Source organism: Sturnira hondurensis, unplaced genomic scaffold, assembly GCF_014824575.4.
Source record: "Sturnira hondurensis isolate 20B ecotype Veracruz unplaced genomic scaffold, ASM1482457v3 Scaffold0010428, whole genome shotgun sequence".
Lineage (NCBI taxonomy): Eukaryota > Metazoa > Chordata > Mammalia > Chiroptera > Phyllostomidae > Sturnira > Sturnira hondurensis.
Window position 1 is genome coordinate 19,954,762 of NW_028083059.1, and position 17,702 is coordinate 19,972,463.

Consider the following 17,702-nt stretch of genomic DNA (forward strand, 5'->3'; position numbering starts at 1 on the left):
TCTGTAAGTATTTGAGTTTGAAAAGTCAGGTTTAGTAGATCATCTATGCTGTTGAATTCAGATATATTCAATGTCTATTAAGACCCCTTAATGCACCAATTTACTTGTCTTATTCTTTATAACATGTCTAATTGTATCAAATGATATTTCAGCATCTATTAATATGATCTACACTTGTTTTTTCTTTTAAGCTATTACTTCAGAAAATCATATAATTATGCATCCTAATATGCAATAGAATATATACTCTTAAAATAAACTTTATTTTAACCTCATATTTTAATTTTATTCTTTCAAATAGTTTATAATGATTTCTATTTATATTCATAAATAAAATTGGCCTTTAATTTTTTTGGATGTCCTGGTTAATGTTCTCTACAATGTATTCAAAAATGAATTTAAAAGGTCATCCTTTTCTATAACCTGGGGTAATGTAATTTTTGAATATTTACATTTTTCATAATTATGTAGTTTTCCTCGCTGTTAACATATTTCTTTGTTTTAAATCTTATTTCATAATTTCAAATATAGGCACATTTTCTATATTACTGTCATTTATTACTAAATGTCTGTGTATACATGTCTAAATGTATTTATGTCAATAGTTATACCCATGTGTATAGAAAATAGAAGTGTGGTAGCCTGGGATTTTAGTTTTGAAAGATTGTCTGATTTTGCTTTAATTATCAAGGTACAATCATATATCACAATCTGTCTATGTATAGGCATTTGTTTGTTTATTTTGGTTAGTGATGATTGTAGCTGTGTGGATGGACTCTTGAAGTGTTGAAGCTTTCTTCATTTATTCATTCATTCTATTGATTCAGATTATATTTATTTTACAACTGTATGTGCAAGAAAGTTTCCTAGGTGTGGCAAATACAGCTGAGAAATAAATCCATGATTTCATGGAGTTAACATTCACCTTGGAGCAAACAGAACCTAATAGATCAATGTATATTGTATAAGGGTGTTAGGTGCTTTGAGGAAAAATAGCGCTGTTTAATAACATGGGAAATAGTAGGGGTGGAGTGAGGCACTCTTTCAGTTAAGGAAACATTTGGGCAGAGATCTGAATAAAGTAATGAAAGATTCAAATACATTAGGGAGAAAAACTCAAACCATAGGAAATGCATATAAATATAAAAGCTGTGAATTGAAAGTAGGTTTGGCATATTCGGGGATGTGAAAGAAGACAAATCATTGATGCCCAGGGAGTGAAGAGACAGGAGGTGTAATAGGAAACAAAAGGTGACTCAGAACCATCATGCAGGAACTAGTACGCCAGGGTGGAGCCTGAGTGATCCCGGGACCTGTGGGAGGGATTTTTACCAGAACTGATATGATTTAGTGTATGTATTTATTCCAAAATGATCACCGCTATGCTGAGAATTGCTGTGCCATAAATCAACATGAAAAAATTGACAGTTAAAAAGAGCATAATTCTAAAATAATGTGCTAACCAGTGATTTGTCCAATTAAACACTTGTTTCATATCCAATCTGTTCAACAGAAAACTAGATAATGTAAGTCACCTTTATCTATCCTTTTAATTAATATCAGAAAATAATACATTAATGTTTTACTTCTACAACTTAATGAAAGGTAAACAACTCTTGGTAAATTTTTTGAAAAGTTGAGGTGAAGGACACTTACCAATATGTTTTGTTTTTAATTATTATAAAATAATCAGTGTAAGAAGCACATCTTCTAAATCTACCAAATGTTTCTTTTCTATCCATTTATCCATTTTCTGATTTAGAGGAAAGCTTTGCGAAGGCTTTTTAATTTGCATTTACTGGTATTATTTCTCCCCATTTCCTTATTTAAAAATTAATCTATACTAAATTTGTTTTTATGGCTTTATTGTAGAACTGTCTCAATCGATCTTAAGTGTGCTATAATGAAAATAAGTAGGTACATAACATAGGTACAATGCTGTCAGCTCTGATTTACCAAGCACAAAGTATAGAATAGACCATAACCTTTCCTTTCAGTCTTCTGCTGTTTAATAGAAAAGAGAATACATAATAGATAGTTACAGTATGTGTACAAAGAAAAATGTGAGATATGAGATTTCTTCGACTAATTGTGGAGATACTGAGATGGTCCTTCCTTTAAAATAGATATATGTTTAGAACTTTTCAATAAAATTCATTTTTGTCTTTTGCCAAACAGAATATTTCTTCAGGAGGAATATATATGTTGTCACACATTTGTGTACATCAAAAGGTGAATTATTAGCAAACCACTCTTTAAATGAACATAATTGTTAATAAAATTATATTAAATGTTTGTTTTATTGGCTTCATTACAGGTTATGAGTATCTACTGTCAGGCTCAGTGGATTCAGTGCCAGTCTATGAACAAAAGGGTTCGATTCCCAGTCAGGACATGTGTCTGGGTTGTGGGCCAGATCCCCAGTAGAGGGAGCATGAGAGGGATGTTTATGTCCCTCTCTTTCTCTCTCCCTGCCCCCTCTCTAAAAATAAATACAATCTTAAAACCAAAATATAATTAAGCTCAAACATGAAAAACATAAAAATTCCAATGAATTTGTGAGGTAGGTGAGCCATTGTGCCAATTTGTTTCTTTTTGTCCTTTGTTTTTCCCTGCCTACTTTTATACACCCTCTTTCCTTGTTGTTCCTATTTTTTTCTAACAGCATGTAAAGAGCAAAGACAGTATATTAAGCCTAAGAACAACAAAGATAAATATGACATAAAAACTATTTTAGAGCTTATCAAAATCTAGGAGAAAAGAAAGACAACATATGAAATTATTGAATAGAACACTTTATTACTTCATTTTAAGGACATATATCTTATCACTGAAAAAAAAAAGGTGCAAATGTCATAATCTTCAGCATTGGGCCCTGTAGGCTTCAAGTATAAGTAACTTGAGCTTTCTTGGTTCATTTACTTTGTTTTGTTTTATTCTTGCTTTCTCAATCCCCAATAATTAGGATCATTGTATTAATTATCAGAGCAGTAGCTGGTGAAGGGGTTATATTATAATTCTGATTATTGTTAACTCTTAACACATTTGAGAAAAATATGCAATTTGGATTCTGTGGTATCTTTTATAGTAGTTATACCTTAAAAGGTATACTTTTGTAGTAAAGTATGAGTTGAATTCTATTTGCTTGAAAAGATAACTTATTCTGCTTTTTAAGATTTGTTTTTTTGCAAACATTTTTTATTCAGTTCAGCTGAAGGACAGAATAGAATGAAACAGATAATGAGCTAGCAGCTCATAAGACTAACCTTTCTGAATAATTTTTTTTAAAGTACATTTGATCCCTTAGGTTATGTTTCAACAGAAGAGACATGCATCCATCTTGTCCAAAGGAATTTAAGGCATCTCTAAACACCAAAAGGAAAGAATCAGAGTGTATTACTATGATAGGAAAAAGGGAACAGCTGCCAAATATGTTTATGGGAGGGAGGACTGCATTACAAAATGTATAGGAAAACAGGATACTGCAGTTGTGGTATTAAATTTAGGGATCATCAAAAGGAAAAATGGAAGAATTAATAGAAGAGATATCTGAAAACTTTTAACAGCTCAATCCTAATACTGAATAGAAATTGATCAAGTTATTGAGATGGAAAAGAGCAACAAATGGGCCACAGACAAAAGTAATGAACTATTTATACAACAACCCCCCCCCAAAACGGATATGTTTAAATTTCAACCACACACGATGAGTAAAGTAGACTAGCATAAAACGTTTGGGACAAATATGACCATTATATACTATTTTTGTGTCCAAATAGTAGAATAATTTTATTAGAAAATCAAAATTATTATATTTTAAGAACAGCATTTAATTGTCCTAGAGGTGTCACATTTCCAGATTTTTATGATATAGGTCATTAAGTTGACATGGCATTTTATGTGTGTTTAAGAACTAACTTAGCCCAAACTTTTAAATATCTCTAATAAATTGTATTTTTCTTAGTATACCAAAGTATTGACCTTATGGAAGTTTTAATGCCTGTGTCATAACAAAATACAACTAAAAATGTGACTTAAAATAGCTCTCTTTTAAGGTACTCAGTATCATAGTTGTTAATTTTTATAGAATGAGTATGTGTAAGGGAAATTCTCTTTTTTGAAGGGCAAATGATCACCAGAAATATTAAAGGAGAGGTAGACATTCCAGTTGTCATTTTTCTCCCTCTTGATAATATTCTTTCAGTTTATTTTTCTTTTAGTGACTATAAATGTGAATAATTTATAAATTCATAACTATGAAAAATTCTTAAAGAACAATAGCATCTCCTGAACTGAAATTGGAGAACAGCTGAGTTGACTGCATTAACCCTCCTGAAACAATTAATGCGGTGTTCTATGAAACCACTTTCATTTCAGACAGGTCTAGAATGGAAGTAAAATTGAAACAGATATGAAATCTTAAGTAACTCAATTTTATGTAAATTTATGTATGAAACAAAAAGCAGCACTGCAATGAAATCTTCTGGGTTTTAATTTGATTCAAGGTCTGATACATATTTCGACCATGTTTCCCTCATGCAAAAAGGGAAATACTCCAGAAAGAACAAGTCAGTGACTGCCTAATGTACATCAATCAAGCTTGCTAACTTATGATGTTTCTCAAGGGTGCTGGTTCTCTGGGAGTCGTCAGAAATATAAATGGACAACGAGGTGTGGATGTACTGTGCAATGGAGCAGAGAGGCATGGTTCAGTGTGCCACATATCCCTTCATTTCAAACAACTAATTAATGGTCTGCTATATATCCTGTTTCTCAGGGGTCAGAGGCATTGTTAAGAATCTTCAATGTTGCCTGTTTAAATAAAAGAGATGACAGATTCATCTGGTTGTTATAGAGGAAAGAGAAAGCCCTTGTCTCCAGGAAGCTCATGCAAAAGAATATAATCAAAGTAATCCAAGAGAATGCTTCCTTTGGTAAATTTCACTTATTGAATTTTTAATGCTTGAAGAAGAAAAATTAAAGAAATTTATTCTTAGCAAATAATTAATTTGATATATTTTGTCTGTGAAGCCAGTTCCTTGGATTTTTCTAATTAGATCACTTGTAGTGTAATCACAGGATATTTTTAAAATAAACTATATTTATGAGAAGAATGATGCCACTAATTGTAGAATTTTGTTCTCTCCTTTGAAAAGTAAAATATGTTATTACAGTGAGAATTTGTGTGTGTTGGAATACTGAGATTTAGACATTAGGTCACATTTAGGGTATGAGAAAAATCAATAAAAACTCAGCTAGCATTATTAAATATGACAAAATTCACAATGAATTTACATTTTATTAAAAATATAGTTTTGATTTTTATGGAGAAATCAACCTTTGAGCATAATTTACTCATTTATTATTTTTAAAAAAGAGTTTATTTAATTATTTTTAGAGAGAGAGGAAGGGAGGGAGAAAGGGAGAGAATCATCAGTGTGTGGTTGCCTTTCACATGCCTCCTGCTGGGGACCTGGCCAGCAACCCAGGCATGTGCCTTGACAGGGAATTGAATCAGTGGTTTTTTGATTCTCAGGCCAGTGCTGATGGAGCATAATTTAATCACATTTTCCCCAATGGATTCTACACATCAGTAAAAATCAGGATTCATTCTTTTTCCAAATTTTATATTTTTAGAGCTATTCAATATTGAACTATCTGGTAGAAAATTAGAGGAGAATGAAATTCAAAACAAAAATAATGCTTCAAATATCTCTCTTCTATGTGCAAAACATTTCTCTAAGTGCTACACTTACTGACAGACATTATAAAATTTATATTCTTTTCAAAATTTTTATTGTTGTTCAACTACAGTGTCCCTGCCCCCAGCCATTGCTCTTCCCTGCCCTACCTACCCCACCTCCCACATTCAATCCTAACCCCCGACCGACCTAGGTCATTTATACATGTCTGCTGACCATGCTTTTTCTTCTTTCCCCTGTTCTTTCCCTGTTCCTCCCCCTCTGGTCACTGTAATTTTATTCCTTAATTCCTTGTCTCTGGTTATGTGTTCCTTACTTGGTTGTTTTGTTGATTAGGTTCCAATTATAAGGTGAAATCATATAGTATTTGTTTTTTACCACCTGGCTTATTTCACTTGGCATAATGCTCTCCAGTTCCATCCATGTTGTTGCAAAGGGCAGGAGCTCCTTCTTTCTTTCTGGTGCATAGTATTCCTTCTCGTTAATGTACCATCATTTTAATCCATTCATTTATTGATAAGCACTTAGACTGCTTCCAGCACTTGGCTATTGTAAATTGTGCTGCTGGGAACATAGAGATGCATAGATTCTTTTGGATTGGTGTTTCAAGATTCTTAGGGTATAATCCCAGCAGTGGAATTGCTGGGTCAAAAGGCAGTTCTATTTTTATTTTTTTACGGAAACTCCATACTATTTTCCCCAGTGGCCGCACCAGTCTGCATTCCCACCAACACTGCACAAGGGTTCCCTTTTCTTCACAACCTCATCAGCACTTGTTAATTTGTATATGATGGCCTTTCTGACAGGTGTGAAGTGATATCTCATTGTGGTGTTAATTTGCATTTCTTATGGCTCATAACACTGAGCAGCTTTTCATATGTCTTTGGGCCCTCTGTCCTTCTTGGAGAAGTGTCTGTTCAGCTGTCTTGCCCATTTTTTAATTAATTGTCTCCTTGGTGTGGAGTCCTGTGAGTTTTTTATCTATTTTTGAGATCAAACCCTTTTCTGAGGTATCATTGGCAAATATATTTTCCCATGCAGTTTGTTCTCTTTTCATTTTGCTGATGTTTTCTTTAGCCATGGAGAAGCTTTTTAATTCAATGAAGTCCCATTTGTTTATTGTTTCCTTTATGTCCCTTACTGTATGATACATTTCAGTGAATATGCTGGTATGTGGAATATCTGAGATTTTCCTGCTTGTGTTCTCCTCTAGGATTTTTATGGTGCCATGACTTATATTAAAGTCTTTTATCTACCTGGAGTTTATTTTTGTGTATGGTGTAAGTTGATAGTTGAGTTTCATTTTTTTGCATGTAGCTGTCCAGGTCTCCCAACACCATTTGTTGGAGAGGTTATTTTTACTCCAGTTTTTGATCCTGCTTCCTTTGCTGAATATTCATTGACCATAGAGACATGGGTTTATATTCCTATAGGAATCACATACAATGGATATAAATATAAATGTAACATAATTATGGATGGTGTTAAACCAAACGCATAAAATAAATATCGTGAATTGACAGTGACTAGAAGAAGTCAATTTAAATGGCATAATCAATAAAATATATATTTTTAAAAAAGAAAAAAATAAATAGGATGTGAAAGCCTTTTGATAAGGGACCACCTACACCCAGACCTGAAAGCTGACAGGAAGTTGTGTGGACTAAGAATCATGAAGAAGCATTTCGGAAAGGGTATGTTCAATGGCCAAGTAGAAAGTACGGGTCAGTCATGTACAGGAAGGAAGCCTTGCTGTAACTGGAAAATGAAGAACAAGGGGACAAAGGTAGAAAGAAAAAAAAAGCTGAGTCTTCAAGTTAATTGTAGGACATAAAAATCAGTTGTTTACCCTAAAAAGGATGGTAGCCCTAGGAGTATATGAGGAGGGCTGTGGGCATGCCTGATTTTTATTTTTAAAAGCTGACTTTGGTTGAAATTCCATCATAGATGCATTTCAGTGTATGGTAGGCAAGAGAATGTGGAGATGGGCATGAATAGGAAGAATAGAACTAGGGATACTGTTTGTGAAGTTTTTGCATTAACAGACAATATCACATCTTTGAAAATTTGTATTGTAACAGTCATTTCAGTTTCATTATTTTCCCATCTCAAACAAAAGAACCTACTTGAAATTCCCTTGAAATTTTTTTGTCTCTGTAAGATTATGACTTCATATTTATTTAGCTATCCCATTTGATTGTTTAGTTTTATCTATTTGGTTCTGTTAAATATCATAGTCTGAATAGGTCAAGTTTGTATATGTTTTCTCTTTAAATTCCCACAGTAACTCAGAGAAGTATGGCTCATCTACATTTCAACAGAAGATTCAGAACTTAATTTAGATTATAATACAGAGCTATAATTACAGAAGATGAATGGAAAAGACACCCAGTTCATATTTGCAAATTTTGCTCTCTGTTGTTTGCCATTCAGATTATCACATGAGATAAAAGAAATAAACTGGATTTGTTTACAGTTATTTTAGTTTCAATACTCAGAACCCTGATCACCAATATTTGTACACAAATGGAAGAACTCAACAAATATTAGAAGTGTCATCTTATTTTCTTACTGAGAAAACTCAAATCCTTTTGCTATCATAAAACAAATAATGCAATTATATTTAGAAAAATGTTAATAATCTATGGGAGATTTTTTAAACTAAGACTCAAGATGTCTTATTCACATAGGGAAAATTCTATAAATTCTTCTCCAAATTAGTTTCTTCTGTTACTACAAGCATTATTAGTTGATATTTTAATATTCATTTTTAATTAAAATATAATATAATTGACACTTTTGTATATATCTCCATAAATTTTAAGACATGCAAATATTCATGTAATCATCAACACAGGATATAGAACAGCTACTTCACTCCATAAAAAATGCTCCTTGTTATCTCTTTTTAGTAAGAATTTACACATACTCCTATATCCTAACAAGCAGTTACAGCGAGGGATTTGTTCTGCCTATATAGTTTTCTCTTTACTTGGCTATTATATAAATGTAGTCATGTAGTTTGTAATATCTTGAGACTAATTTTTTTCATTCAGAATACTGACTTTAAAATGCACCCAAACTGTGAATCAATAGCCTCTTTCATTGCAGGGCAGTGGTCTATTATACGAATGTACCAAAATTTGTATCTCTTTTCACCCACTAAAGGACATTTAGATTGTTTCTAGCTGTTGACAAATATGAATGGAACTATTATAAATATTTGTGTACTAGATTGTATAGACATATAAGTTTTCATATCTCTTTAGTAAATACCAAGGAATGCAGGCCCTTGGTAAGTGTATATTTAACTTTAGAAGAAACTGCCAATCATTCTTCCACAATGGCTGTACCAATCTACAGTCCAGTAGATTTGCATGATAGTTCAGTCACTCTGCAGCCTGGTCAGCACTTGGCATATTCAGTATTTTTCACTTGAGTCATTCTAGAAGGTATAGTAATCTCACTGTAGTTTTAACTTATATTTCTGTATTGGCTAATGGTGTACTCAATTAAAATTTTGTGTTAGCTAATTAAAAATTTACTTTGCCTCAATATATTCTATTGAGTAAAGTGTCTTTCAAGTATTTTGCCCATTTACTACAAAGTATGTTGTCCTATTATTTAGTTATAAGAACTTGTCACATATTTTAGAGATGGGACCTTTGTCATATCTGCAAATATTTTCTCCCAATGTTGATTAATTTCTAAATAATAATGACGTTCCTATTATTATTCTATTATCGACACCAGTTTAATTGCATTATGATCAAAGAGAATTCTTGTTTGGTATTAATTGTTTTAAATTAATCAAAATCTGCTTTATTTGTTTTTTGTGACCTCATTGTTTGTTTTATATACACTGAATGTGGTCTACCTTATGTGTGCATGATATTATGCATGCATAATATTAGGAATGCATATTCTACTCTTGCTGGGCAGAGTGTTTCATAAATAAATATAATGAAGTACAATTAGTTGATGTAGTTCGTCAGTTTTCCTCTATTCTCCCTTATTTTATTTTATGTCTAATAGTTCCCTTGATTAAAAAAGAATTGTTGAAATCTTCACTGTGGGGTTTTTTTTTTCTTTGTTTTTTTTTACAACTTGAAAAAGTAATTTAATGTATCAAAGCACAGTCTTTTCGACAAATGGTACTGGGGCATCTTGATATTACATGCAAAAAGGTAAATTTAGATTTTATCACACACCATACACAAAAATTTGATATATACACATTTAAGATTATTGTACCTTCTTAGTAAATTGAACACTTTCATTAATTACCCTCTTTTTTCTTATCATCTACTTTGCTCTCAAATCTTCTTTGTCTGGTACTAATGTAGCTGTCCCAGCGCTTTGCTTTTGATTTGAGGGTGCGTGCTATGGCACTTTGTATCCTTTTACTTTTTTCTATCTACCACATTATATTTGAAGTGAATTTCCTTATCATTAGTTGGATTATGGTCTTTTAAATTCAGTCTCATTATTTCTTACTTTTAATTCATGTTTAAGCACATTATATTACACTTGATGGAATTATTAATGTGTTTTGATTTATATACACCATTATATTTTCACTTCCTAGTTATTCTACCTTTTTTCATTTCTATTTGTCCATTTCCATCCATCTCTTGTGTATATAAAAATTTTTAGCATTTTATTTTAATTGACACATTCTGGTTTTTGTTATATCTATTTGTACATATTATCATTTGTAGTGATCTACTTAATCTATCTCTGTCTACTTAAAATCAACATTTAAATGCTTAAAGTGCAATGTAGAAACATTACCACCAAAGACCCCCAAAGGGTCTTTTTGCACACCTTTACTTATATTTCAGTTATCTTACATATTATATCATTATTCATTGAAAATTCTATCAGATTTTTTAAAGTTTTACTTTACAAAAAATATATTTTAAAGAGCTCAAGAGAAAATTATCAGTAATTCCTTTAGAACAAGTCTGCTTTTCTTAAAATTCTCTTGCTTTTTCCACTTTGTTTTTTTTTTTTTTATTAAACTTTATTCCCAAAGGACAATTTTTTCTAAATATAGCATTCTGGTTGAAGTTACTTTTATATTTATATATTAAAATGTTGCTTGATGCCCTTTTGGCCTTCATGGGTTCTGATAAAAAATGTATGGTCATTCAAATAATCACTCCCCTGACAAGTACTGTTATGGAGTTTTGTAGATGTTTTTCAAAAATATGCATATGTTTTTTACTATGATGTTTCTTGGTGTGTACTCACCTGGGATTATTTTAAGGGAGTTTTCTGAGCTTCTTGACTCTGTGGTTTGAATAATTTGCCAAATTTGAAAAAAACTTTCTCTCTCTATCTCTCTCTCTTGCCATATATATATATATATATATATATATATATATATATATATATACATACAAAAATGTGGGGTATATATATATATATATATATATATATATATATATACCAAAGTCTGTCCACAAAATATTCAGGCACTTAATATAAAAAAATAGAGGTATTGTTGAAGAAAATATAAGATACAGGAAGCACTGTACATGGGACAATGATTCCTCAGTGCCCTTCTAAGTATGCACTTTGGCCCCTCACACAGTTCTTCCAGTAGCCACCTACTGCCCTGTTGTGTTTTCCTGAATTTCAGCGATGGTGCAAAATATCTTCCCTTTCAAGGGTGATTTTAGTTTTGGGAAGAGTCAGAAGTTGCTGGGTGCCAAATCTGAACTGGGACGGGGTTGAGACTCCTGGGTGATTTGATGTTTTGCCGAAAACCTCAGCATGAGATGGGATGCATGAAGGGACACATTGCTATGATGAAGCTGTCAATAATCAGTTACCCATAGATGCAGCCTTTTGAGTCTTCTGAATAGTTTTTGCAGAGGAATGTTCAGGCTTAGTGAAAAATTGATGCAGATTTGTTGCTTTACATGCTCAGTCATTTTGAATGTGATGGCCACACAGTATACCTGCTCACTCAACAGCATCTACCACCCCCCAACTAGTTCAGCAATGTCATCAGTGTTCACGCATGTGCATTCCAGTCTACTCTTCTTATCTGCTAGGATACATTAACCCCACTCAAATCATTCTCATTATATTAACAAGGTCTGGACTTCTTCCAGAAAGATATGTGTGTATGTATGTATAAATGCACACACATATCTATACTTTACATCATTGTTAAATTTGAGAAGCTTTTAGAATATACTTATGTATCAGATTTATGCTCATATATATACTTATATCCATATGCCTGAAAGTTGGTAAAATAATAGTGATAACTGATTTTAATCATTACTTTACCTTATTGATTGTTTATTGTATAGGCAGTTATATTTTGGTTTATTACAAAATAAAATTTATAATTAATAATTTTTTATACCACAATATGAACATATATGTATATCTTTGTTGTAGAGAAAATTTTAATTATGTCATAAACATAGAACATATCACTTTCATACTTCTATAAGTTTTATTGAAAATAATGCCAAATGAGGTAAACATTCTTGAATCATTGTAGTTCTTTGATTTTTAAAATTAACTTTATTTTAGGTACTCTTCTATAGAGGCAGTAACAATGTGCAATAATAAAAGTATATTTAAACTATACTGAGATTTAAAGGTAAATAATATTACATATATGAAGCCATACCTTTTAATGAACTAACATATAAATAAGTATAATTATCTCAGTAAATATTATTAAAATTAGCTTTTTTACTTTATTTTCATTGTTTACACTATTACAGATGTCCCCTTTCCTCCCCCTTTGCCCATTTCCTCCCCCACCATCACCCTCACTTCCCTCTGGGCATCACCACACTGTTGTCTGTGTCTATGGGCTATGTAACATGTTCTCAGCTTATCCTTTTACCTTATTTCATCTACTCTTCCCCTCCTCACTCCAATGTGACAGCTGTTAGTTTCTTTCATGTATCTATGCCTCTGTTTTTTTGTTACTTTTGTGAATGCCACTAAATTTCTCATGATATACAGTGATTAAGGAATTACAAATAAAATTCACACAATTTTAATATGTTTTAAAAATATTTAACAATATTATGCATATGGGCATGTAATCTCTTTCTCCATCTTAATAATTAACAATTCACAACCCCACAATGTCAAGACATTCAAAGATACAAATGACAAAAAGAAGTCTTTATGACTTTATTGCTGAGACTATCACCTCTTTCTCTTGGGTTGTGTCTACTTTATGATCTTGTCAAGTATTAAAAGGCAAACAAGGAATTACAAACTTTTCATCAAATACAAAGAAAGAGGTACCTCTACTCTGTGCATGTAATACTTCATCTTGTGAAATCCTGTTCAAGACAGAGATAAAGCGAGTCAAATTAAATTTGTTGAGCTTGACCCGCTCAATCTCTGACAGTCCATTCTTTTTTTTACCCACAAAGACAAATGAAGGAGCAGAAATTGTAACATAATATTGATTGTTCTATCAATGTCAACTGAAAACAAAATCATTTAGCTTGAATAGTTTTTTAAAAATATCATTTATTGTATTTTCTATCTTGCTTATTAACACCTAGCTACAATAATGCTTTAAATATAGATGAAGAAATAATTGCTTTAAAAAGTGTTATTAACTATCCAATATCACAAAATTATTAAGCAGCAATTTTGGCTCTGAGTGCATTACTTTTGACTCTAAACTTTGTTAATGTATAGTTAACATGTTTACCTTTTTACTTTTATAATCATTATAAATATATTCTCTTTATCACTTTGTGTATAGAACCTATGTCTTCTTCATGAAAGCATGCCAAATCACAAGCATCAATAGGTGAGCTATCAAGGATAATAGATGCACATTTGGCTGAGAGAAACTAAAAAGCAGCAATTAATATTTATATTTTTTGAAAAACTACTAGGCATTGGGATTTTGATACTTAGTAACACAGAAGAGCCTTGATTGGTTTACACTTAAAATGAGATCATTTAAATTAGTTCAGAAAAATTTCTAAGACACACGCCTTTTTTTAACCTTGCAAAAATAAGATCAAATTGCTCATCAAATTGCTCCTGTCTTATGTGAAATTACTGATACCCAATATAAGGAGAGTGATTTATGTATGTAAGGCAGTGTAAAGAGAATAAAATATGAATAGCGAGACAAAATGAAAGTCTAAGACTGTGTACATATTTTGCAAAGAGATAAAGGTCAAAAAGAGCATTCTTGGAAAGGACATTAAAATAGCCACAATAACATGCACCGATCCATAAAAAAATTTAGCAGCAATGCCATAATAAAATACAATATAATTCATCAATCAAGCAGACTATAATTTTAACTTGTCATCAATATATTCAAATAAAGGATTCATAATCACTCTCTAATTAAAATGAGGTTATTCAAAAATAATAACATTTCAAGAGTAGATAGCTGAAAAAGGATCTATAAGTTACCTTGCTTACCAGGTCATAAGACAGCTACTATGTTAGCATTATCAGTTAATTCTTATTCACTCACTCTATCTCAAATTGTACTGATGAATAATCAATATTTTGTTTTAAAACAAGTCTCAATTTCTAATAGCAGTTGAGCTAACCAAATGCCACAGTAGACCTTGAGTTGGTACTTTCTGTCTATGTCATAATACATCTACTTAAGAGTAAAAATTATTCTCAATGCATATAAATTCAATAACTGCAATAACCATGCAGAGATATAAATATTTTATTCAGAACTGAGCATCTACTCTGTGTCAGTTAGCATTTTACAACAATAATTTAGTTCAGTGAAATGTTTACATTGAGGAAAAATCAAAGAAAATTAATATAAAGATTAAAGATGAATTTTGACAGTTAGACAGACTTGGTTTTTGTCACTGTCTGTGTATTTTCCTCAAGTTATACTCCTACATCCTCTTATCTATTTACTTTCAAAACAGTAATGACACAGACTGCTGGTCAAGATGGTGGCATATGTAAACATGGCTTATCTCCTTGCACAATGACATAAAAATTACGACGACAATATAGAACAACTATCACTCATAACCATCAGAAATTAGTTGAGTGGAAGTCTGAGAACTACAGAATTAAAGAAATCACATCCATCCAGACTGATAAGAGAAGCAGAAATGCAGAACAGGCTGGTCCCACATTCACATGTGGTGGATAAAAATTTCATAAGGATATCTTCCAAATGAGGAGTCCAGGCCCAACATAGGGCCTCTCCCCCGGGCTCTAGTGCCAGGAAGATAATTCTCCATAATTCTGGCTTGGGAAACCAGTGTGGGTAAAGCATTTAATGGAAGAACATGCTGAAGTCCCAAGCAGTTCCCCTTAAAGAACCCACATATGGACTTACACAGACACATGTCCTCTGAGCTCCAACACTACTGAGGTAGCAACTTAAAAGACATCAGTGGCATAGAGGGAGGACTGAAGTATCTGGCATCAGGGTGGGAGCTGGGGAACAGCTTTCTTCTAGACAGAAAGGTGGGCAGAAGCCATTGTCACTTTTTTAAGCTCTCCCCCTGTGGAGCCACAGAGCCAGCAGGTGGCTGGTTAACACTGTTTGCTACACCCTGGAGATCCTCTGAGACTCCATCCCACCCAACTTACAGGCCCAGCCAAGTGTTTACCATGACTTTCCCATACAAATGGCTGGTTTTGGCTCATGCTTCACAACTTCCTAAATCCTATCAAACAAGCAACAGCTAAGTAGTCCCTCTCCTGGAGCTAGCAGCAGCCAGCCTAGATTTACAGCTTGGCTTCTCTTGGGAATCTCCAAGTCCAGTACAAGTGGCAGCCACTTCATGGTGCTTTATATTTCATGTAGAATAGCCCTGGGCAGCACACAGGTTGGGACAGACTTTGGCCTGCACTGCCCAGGAAATACCAGAGACTGTGCATATAATAGAAGCTTCACACAATATTGGAGCACCACAACCCTTCCCCTGCACAACTGATCCTCCACAGAAGGTGGAAGTTGGTGATCACTGGTCACAGTCAGTCCTTGAAGCTGACTGGCCTGGGTAAAGCCTTCCCATTGATCTGCCAATGGCTGTCAGGGCTCAAGTACAAGAGGGTGGTGTACGATGACCATATACAGGGGAGTCCTTGAATATCCAGCACAGATGACAAGAGGTTTTGTGTCAGTACACCATACTACCAATCCAGGAAATCATAGCAGCTCTATCTAATACACACAAGCAAAAACAAGGAGGCTGCCAAAATGAGGAGACAAAGAAACATGGCTCATATAAAAAAATGTATCAAAACTCCATAAAAGAACTAAACACAATGGAGAGAAGTGATCTATCAGATGCAGAGTTCAAAGCACTAGTTATAAGGATGCTCAAGGAACTTAGTGAGGACCTCAAGAGCATAAAGAGAATCCAGTCAGAAGCAAAGGATATACAATTCGAAATAAAGAACGATTTTCAGGTAGACAACTATAAAGTGGATGAGGTTGAGAATCAATTCAATTATTTGGAACATAAGAAAGAATAACAAACAATGATAATAGCAAGAAGAAAAAAGAATCCAAAAAAATGAGGAGAGTGTCAGCAGTCTATAGGACAACTTCAAGTGTCCAATATTTGCATCATAGAGATGCTAGAAAAATAAGAGAAAGATCAAGAAATTAGTAATCTATTTGAAAGTATAATGAAAAGAAGACTTCCCTAATTTGGTCAAAGAAATAGATATGCCCTTGCTATTCAGTGAATTGAGTGATGGCCTGTGAACCACAGGGTCTCTGGTTCCATTTCCAGTCAGGGCCTATGCCTAGGTTGAAGGCTAGGTCCCCAGTTGGGGTCTTGCAAGAGTCAACTACACATTGGTATTTCTCTCCCTCTCTTTCTCCTTCCCTTCCCCTCTTTTCAAATAAATAAATAAAATCTTTAAAAAAAGAAATAAACATGCAAGTCCAGGAGGCACAGAGAGTTTCAAATAAGATAGATGCAAACAGACCCACTCTAAGACACATAATAATTAAAATGCCAGATGTTAAAGATAAAGAGAAAAATCTTAAAAGCAGCAAGAGAAAAGCAGTCAGTTACTTACAGAGGAGTTCCCATAAGTCTGTCAGCTGATTTCTTAAAAGAAACTTTGCAGGCTATTGGGGATTAGCAAGAAATATTCCAAGTAATGAAAAGCAAAGACTTATAGCCAAGACTGCTCTACCAAACAAAGCTATCATTTAGAGTTGAAGGGCAGATAAAGAGCTTCCCAGACAGGAAAAAACTAAAGGAGTTCATCATTACCAAACCATTATCATATGAAATGTTAAAGCAACTCACTTGAGAAAAAGGAGATCAACATTATGAACAACTAAATGGCAACAAATACACATCTACCAACAATTCAATCTAAAAAAAACAAACTAAACAAACAAGAACAGAGACAGAATCATGGATAAGAGAGCATTTTGATGGTTGTCTGATGGGAGTGGATTATGGGGGAATGGGTGAAGAGGTGAGGGGATTAAGAAGCACAAACAGGTAGTTACAGAATAGCCATGGGGCTGCAAAGTTCAGTATAGGAAATGGAGTGGCCAAAGAATTTATATGCATGACCCACTGACATGAACAATGGTGTGAGGATGGCCTGAGGGAGTGGGGGCAGCTGGGTGGAGTAGGGGCAAAGGGAGAAAACTTGGGACAACTGTAATACCACAATCAATAAAATATCATTTAAAGGATAAAATAGTAATAAATTAATAATGGTACTAATACATTTTCAATGGATTTGTTAAAAACAATAGTGCATTGCGTGTATAGTTTTGCAGATTAGAATTGTTCATTAATTGTGGGTTGTCAGTTTAACAAAACTTTGAAGATATTAAGTAAGTGCAGCCTCAGTATTGACACTATCAATTCATCTGTAAATAAGATGTACACATAACATATGAAAGAAGAAAAAATCCTAATCATTTATTAGTCCACATTGAAAATACTGTCTATATGTAGTATTTATAGAATATCTTTATTCAAAAATATTCCTTGGCTACAAAGCTTT